The 7,490-nt window shown below is 42.8% G+C and overlaps 1 protein-coding gene across 1 annotated transcript in view; it reads right to left on the bottom strand.

Moving 5' to 3' along the window:
* Positions 1-4,774: 4,774 nt before the first annotated feature.
* Positions 4,775-7,490, bottom strand: part of yap1 (Yes1 associated transcriptional regulator) — an 84,207-nt gene continuing 81,491 nt past the window's right edge. Inside the window, exon 8 of the mRNA XM_031791308.1 lies at positions 4,775-7,490. This exon is cut by the window's right edge and continues 2,678 nt beyond it. The gene's annotated coding sequence lies outside the window, so the exon portion shown is untranslated.

Genomic DNA, 7,490 nt, shown 5'->3' with positions numbered 1-7,490 from the left:
TTTACGATGCCTTTCTTACAGATCCTGGGAGCTTATGCAACCAACCGCCATTGTCCGTGTCGAGTTCACCCTCAAAAGGCAAGGCTCTCTTGCTAGGTCCATCAACACTTGGTAAGTTTTCACTCCAGGGGTAGATCCTCCGTCGGGCCTTTTGGTCTTGACTCTGTCTCAAGGAAAGCCTCGCCCAGCGCTTTAACTGTTCCCCATTTTGGAAGAGAATGTCCAGCTTATTCATAAGTGTTATGAAAATTGGATAATCCACCCATTTAAAACTAAACACAGGAATAAAAAAGTTTACATGTTTGCGTGCTCTGGAAGCTACAGGAGAATTGACAGACTTTGTAGCATTATACTTATCATAAAGGTCACAGGCTAAAATTGTCACTTTGTTGTCAGGGCTATAGTCCATTGAAGCAATTCTTAGAGCCTTGAGATCACTGCGGCCGCAGACCTGTTCTTCCAACGCATATCCTGGCACATTTGTAACACTTAGGACCTGTTCAATTTTACAAAGAGCCAGCCTGATGTTTAGCCATTCTCTCATCCCCAGAGCCGGGGGAAAACTCCCAGGTTTTGCAGGATAAAGGGGTTTGGGTCCACGGTCTGTGAATATCTTTACCGTAGAATCCTCCGGGTGGAATATGTAAGACATGTGGCCCTCACTCGTACCCAAAAATCCTTTAAAACATTCTGGAGCTTCACACAGAACTTCTTCAAGGCTTTGGTCACTGGGTTCATGACAAGCCGAGCATAACATCCCTAAAATTGGCATAGGTGTCATTTTTGTTTAATATTCAGGGGGGTTATCATGTACAGTCTTAAACAGGTATTGTTCAGGCGCTTTATAAGGGGCATTAACCACCCCAAACCGTGAGAAACAGTAACAGGTTGACCTGACACATGGTCACTTACTCAACCCCAACAACACCCCTGGGCATGCACCCTTCTACATGACATAGGGTCATAAATCATTACATAGGGTCATAAATCAGGCTTGGGTCATCAATCATTAACGGCCTGTCAAATGGACCCTTACTCACCCCATAGCCCCCACCTAACCAGGCTTGCCTATCAGGCTTGGGTCATCAATCATTAACGGCCTGTCAAATGGACCCTTACTCACCCCATAGCCCCCACCTAACCAGGCTTGCCTGACCAGAAGACATGCACACGTCATCACTACATAGGGTTCACATAGCGTTCACATAGGTTCACATAGGGTCATCAATCAAAATTTTGACACGTGACATCTACTTTAATCTCTCTCTCTCCTCCATGTATATCTCACTAGGTCAGGATATTAAACCTCCATGTATATCTCACTAGGTCAGGATATTAAACCTCTACCATGTATATCTCACTAGGTCAGGATATTAAACCTCCTCCATGTATATCTCACTAGGTCAGGATATTAAACCTCCTCCATGTATATCTCACTAGGTCAGGGTATTAAACCTCCTCCATGTATATCTCACTAGGTCAGGGTATTAAACCTCCTCCATGTATCCATAGTATTGTATTGCTTGTTGGTTGGATAAATTCAATTATTATATACATTTTCAAAAGAAGCTTGGATCATCATTATGTGGACCGTATATGTTAATGAGCCACATCTCTTCATGGTCCAATAACATATTAAAAGAACCCATCTAGGATCTGTTCGGACATTTTATACATTCAGATCTAAATGTTTGTTAATTCATCTTCACCACACATTTGTCTGTTTATTTTGCCCATATGGATGAAGTATGTTTCACCCCCAGTCCTTTTTCCACACGACATAAACCTAAAATAGTTGAAGGACTTTCCTGTAAACAATAGATATTTTACTTGTTATCCTTTAGCTTGGGGGCTATTTTAGGCTAAGGGGTTAGGTTTATGGGTTAGGAGTTAGAGGTTAGGTTTATGGGTTAGGAGTTAGGGGTAGGAGTTGGGTTAGGAGTTAGGGGTAGGAGTTAGGTTAGGAGTTAGGTTAGGAGTTAGGGGTTAGGTTTATGGGTTAGGAGTTAGGGGTTAGGTTTATGGGTTAGGAGTTAGGGGTAGGAGTTGGGTTAGGAGTTAGGGGTAGGAGTTGGGTTAGGAGTTAGGTGTAGGAGTTGGATTAGGAGTTGGGGGTAGGAGTTGGATTAGGAGTTAGGGGTAGGAGTTAGGTTAGGGGTTAGGTTTATGGGTTAGGAGTTAGGGGTAGGAGTTGGGTTAGGAGTTAGGGGTAGGAGTTAGGTTAGGGGTTAGGTTTATGGGTTAGGAGTTAGGGGTAGGAGTTGGGTTAGGAGTTAGGTTAGGAGTTAGGGGTAGGAGTTGGATTAGGAGTTGGGGGTAGGAGTTGGGTTAGGAGTTAGGGGTAGGAGTTAGGTTAGGAGTTAGGGGTAGGAGTTGGGTTAGGAGTTAGGTTAGGAGTTAGGGGTAGGAGTTGGATTAGGAGTTGGGGGTAGGAGTTGGGTTAGGAGTTAGGGGTAGGAGTTAGGTTAGGAGTTAGGGGTAGGAGTTAGGTTAGGGGTTGGGTTAGGAGTTAGGGTTAGGAGTTAGGTTAGGAGTTAGGTTAGGAGTTAGGGGTAGGAGTTGGATTATGAGTTAGGGGTAGGAGTTAGGTTAGGAGTTGGGTTAGGGGTAGGAGTTGAGTTAGGGGTTGGAGTTGGGTTAGGAGTTAGGGGTAGGAGTTAGGTTAGGAGTTAGGGGTAGGAGTTGGGTTAGGAGTTAGGGGTAGGAGTTGGGTTAGGAGTTAGGGGTAGGAGTTAGGTTAGGAGTTAGGGGTAGGAGTTGGGTTAGGAGTTAGGGGTAGGAGTTGGGTTAGGAGTTAGGGGTAGGAGTTGGGTTAGGAGTTAGGGGTAGGAGTTAGGTTAGGAGTTAGGGGTAGGAGTTAGGTTAGGAGTTAGGGGTAGGAGTTGGGTTAGGAGTTAGGGGTAGGAGTTAGGTTAGGAGTTAGGGGTAGGAGTTGGGTTAGGAGTTAGGTTAGGAGTTAGGGGTAGGAGTTGGATTAGGAGTTGGGGGTAGGAGTTGGGTTAGGAGTTAGGGGTAGGAGTTAGGTTAGGAGTTAGGGGTAGGAGTTAGGTTAGGGGTTGGGTTAGGAGTTAGGGTTAGGAGTTAGGTTAGGAGTTAGGTTAGGAGTTAGGGGTAGGAGTTGGATTAGGAGTTAGGGGTAGGAGTTAGGTTAGGAGTTGGGTTAGGGGTCGGAGTTGGGTTAGGAGTTAGGTATAAGAGTTAGGAGTTGGGGGTAGGAATTAGGGGTAGGAGTTAGGTTAGGAGTTGGGGGTAGGAATTAGGGGTAGGAGTTAGGTTAGGAGTTGGGGGTAGGAATTAGGGGTAGGAGTTAGGGGTAGGAGTTAGGTTAGGAGTTAGGGGTAGGAATTAGGGGTAGGAGTTAGGGGTAGGAGTTGGGTTAGGGGTAGGAGTTGGGTTAGGAGTTGGGTTAGGGTTAGGAGTTGGGTTAGGGTTAGGAGTTGGGTTAGGGTTAGGAGTTGGGTTAGGGTTAGGAGTTGGGTTAGGGGTAGGGGTTGGGTTAGGGGTAGGAGTTGGGTTTGGAGTTGGGGTAGGAGTTGGGTTAGGGTTAGGAGTTGGGTTAGGAGTTAGGGGACGGAGTTAGGGGTAGGGGTTGGGTCAGGAGTTGGGTTAGGGGTAGTTGGTGGTTGAAGATATCCCTCTAGTGGTGTGGGGGCTGTGCTTTGGCAAAGTGGGTGGGGTTATATCCTTCCTGTTTGGCCCTGTCCGGGGGTGTCCTCGGATGGGGCCACAGTGTCTCCTGACCCCTCCTGTCTCAGCCTCCAGTATTTATGCTGCAGTAGTTTATGTGTCGGGGGGCTGGGGTCAGTTTGTTATATCTGGAGTACTTCTCCTGTCCTATTCGGTGTCCTGTGTGAATCTAAGTGTGCGTTCTCTAATTCTCTCCTTCTCTCTTTCTTTCTCTCTCTCGGAGGACCTGAGCCCTAGGACCATGCCCCAGGACTACCTGACATGATGACTCCTTGCTGTCCCCAGTCCACCTGGCCATGCTGCTGTTCCAGTTTCAACTGACCTGAGCCCTAGGACCATGCCCCAGGACTACCTGACATGATGACTCCTTGCTGTCCCCAGTCCACCTGGCCATGCTGCTGCTCCAGTTTCAACTTCCACCTGACTGTGCTGCTGCTCCAGTTTCAACTGTTCTGCCTTATTATTATTCGACCATGCTGGTCATTTATGAACATTTGAACATCTTGGCCATGTTCTGTTATAATCTCCACCCGGCACAGCCAGAAGAGGACTGGCCACCCCACATAGCCTGGTTCCTCTCTAGGTTTCTTCCTAGGTATTGGCCTTTCTAGGGAGTTTTTCCTAGCCACCGTGCTTCTACACCTGCATTGCTTGCTGTTTGGGGTTTTAGGCTGGGTTTCTGTACAGCACTTTGAGATATCAGCTGATGTACGAAGGGCTATATAAATACATTTGATTTGATTTGATTTGGTCGGAGTTGGGTTAGGAGTTAGGGGGTGGAGTTGGGTTAGGAGTTAGGGGGTGGAGTTGGGTTAGGAGTTAGGGGGTGGTGTTGGGTTAGGAGTTAGGGGTAGGAGTTGTGTAGGAGTTGGGTTTATGGGTTAGGAGTTAGGGGTAGGAGTTAGGGGATGGAGTTGGGTTAGGAGTAAGGGGTAGGAGTTGGGTTAGGAGTAAGGGGTAGGAGTTGGGTTAGGGATTTAGGGAAAATAGGATTTTGAATGGAAATCAATTTTAGTGTGTGTGACAGAGTGAGAAAAATAAAACCTATATCTGATTATAGGAAGGAAAACACCACAAGACACATTACTACCGTATATACTTTATTACGACAGTATATACATTATTCCAGGCCAATTCTAAAGTATTACAGAAAGGGATACATATGGAACAGAATTTGTTTCTACAATACATGTACATATTATCTCTGAAAAGATTCAGAGATCATCGTTACTGAACATATAAATTCATTTTTGACGTGTGCATTTAGACAATACCTAAATACCAATCCTTTAAACGTGAGTGATTAGTACTACACAAACAGTCAACAGTTAACTAATAGTCTAACAAAACTAGCTAAGCATTCAAAAAATAATAATCACACTCATGTGACAAATACATGATTTATTCAACCACCAAACTTTAACAAGATAAGTCACTGTAGTGGATCACCAACATTGTTGTAGTGTTGTCAGAATGTCAAACACGTGACAGAAATCATTCCGGAAGAATCACGTACTTGTCTGTTCTATTCTAGAACTTCTAGAATCCTTTAGAATCCTCAGTTTAGTTCATCACAATGACCGTCTGGACACCTCGGTTACCTTGAAACCCTAACCTAATTGACATATTCTCATTAGCTTATACGTACATGTGTATATAGGTAGACAGATGGACAGAGGTTGATAATAACAAATAATTTAGGTTCTTTTTTCTCGCTCATGAAATTAGATTCAGTATCAGTTGAAAGAAGAATCACTATAAAAAATAAAAAAATTAAATCACTCTTTGGAATGTGTCACATAACAACAATTCCTGACTGTAAAACCATAGCTGGTTGTTTTTTCATAAGGAGAAATTCTACCTGTACACCAACTAAAGCCCACATACTGTAACTCACATTTACCATTGATTCAAATCGAACCCCGGCTGTGACCTCTAACCTTACCTCTCTAACCGTCATGACATGCTCTTCTCACCAGATAAAACAGGTCCTAACCACCATCTTGTTTCAGCAGCACAGCAGGTCTACAACAGGGCAGTAAAGGATATCTGTAGACTGCCTTTCAGACAGGGAGACAATGGTTGGCCCCTAAAATGCACCCTATTCCCTATATATAGTAGTGCACTGCGTAGGGAATAGGGTGCCATTCAGGATGCAGATATATCAAACAAGCCCTTATTGATCCAAAGTGCCTTTTGGTCTTCTTTTAAGTTTGACATTTTTTTTTGGGGGGGGGGGTTATTGATTAAGAATATCTTTACGTAATAGTGAATGAATGAAAGCAGAGTGTGTGATCGAAAAGGTTACAACTACATCAATATTGATCAAATCATTACAGCATTGTCCAGTTAAAAATCCTAACCCGGTGAGAGACAACATGTAACGGAATCGGTCTGTTTCTCTGTAAAAGATGTCCACGTCATTTAGTGATAAAAACAAACATATCAATCCAACAAACAAAAAACGAAAGTAAAAAAACCAAGAATGTGTTTGATGTATTATACAGCATGTAATAACCTAAGACACATAGAAGAGTAGTAGAAGAGTAGTAGAAGAGTAGTAGAAGAGTAGTAGAAGAGTAGTAGAAGAGTAGTAGAAGAGTAGTAGAAGAGTAGTAGAAGAGTAGTAGAAGAGTAGTAGAAGAGTAGTAGAAGAGTAGTAGAAGAGTAGTAGAAGAGTAGTAGAAGAGTAGTAGAAGAGTAGTAGAAGAGTAGTAGAAGAGTAGTAGAAGAGTAGTAGAAGAGTAGTAGAAGAGTAGTAGAAGAGTAGTAGAAGAGTAGTAGAAGAGTAGTAGAAGAGTAGTAGAAGAGTAGTAGAAGAGTAGTAGAAGAGTAGTAGAAGATCAGGACAAAGCAACCGTGCATCAGGCTTGAAGAGGGAAAATAAAGAAGATAGGATTTATAAGAAAGTTCCAACTCACGTTTTTATAAAAACCTTTAACAATAGAAATACACTTTGATGATTAAACATTGGGTAAGTAGAAGAGGGAAGTGTGGTTTGTTCGTCAATAATACCATTTCTACGATACATCATTATTGCTTGAAGTCACGATACACAATACACTACAATACACTACAATACACTACAATACACTACAATACACTACAATACAGAACACTTGGCGTTCCTTAGTTTTTTCCCTCTTATTCTCTCAAAACAATACAACTGAAGGCACTTGATTTGACAATGAAAGGTTTAACTTCTAGACATGCTGGCACAGCCAAGCAGCAGTATGGTGTAGTATACAAGGTACCAAGCCCCAGGCTCCAGCCCATCCCCCATCACCACCACACAGTCCTAACTGGGACTCCATCTTGTATAACCTAGGTTGTGTCCCAAATGGCACTCTATTCCCTATATAGTACACTCATTTTGACCAGTGGCCACAGAGCTCTGGTCTAAAGTAGTGCACTATGTAGGGAATAAGTGCCATTTGGAATGTTGCCCTAGCCTAATTTAGCCTAACAACCTAACCTAACTTAACCTAGCCTAATTTAACCTAATCTAATTTAACCTAATTTAACTTAACCTAATTTAACCTAATCTAATTTAACCTAATTTAATCTAATTTAACCTAATTTAACCTAATTTAACTTAATCTAATTTAACCTAATTTAAACTAACCTTCCAAATCAGTAGTTCTTCCCCAAACTTCCGATACATCATTTTTGGTTTTCCGAGGCTCATCATTAAAAACAACATCTTAAAACTATACAAATGTAAAAGACATAAGAATAAATGAATAAAAAAAGGCCAGGAAGCAGGAAGCAGGAGTATATGATGTTCACACATTTTCCAAAGA

Source organism: Oncorhynchus kisutch, linkage group LG15, assembly GCF_002021735.2.
Source record: "Oncorhynchus kisutch isolate 150728-3 linkage group LG15, Okis_V2, whole genome shotgun sequence".
NCBI lineage: Eukaryota > Metazoa > Chordata > Actinopteri > Salmoniformes > Salmonidae > Oncorhynchus > Oncorhynchus kisutch.
Note: the sequence above shows the minus strand (reverse complement) of the source record. Positions and strands in the feature narration are given on the sequence as shown.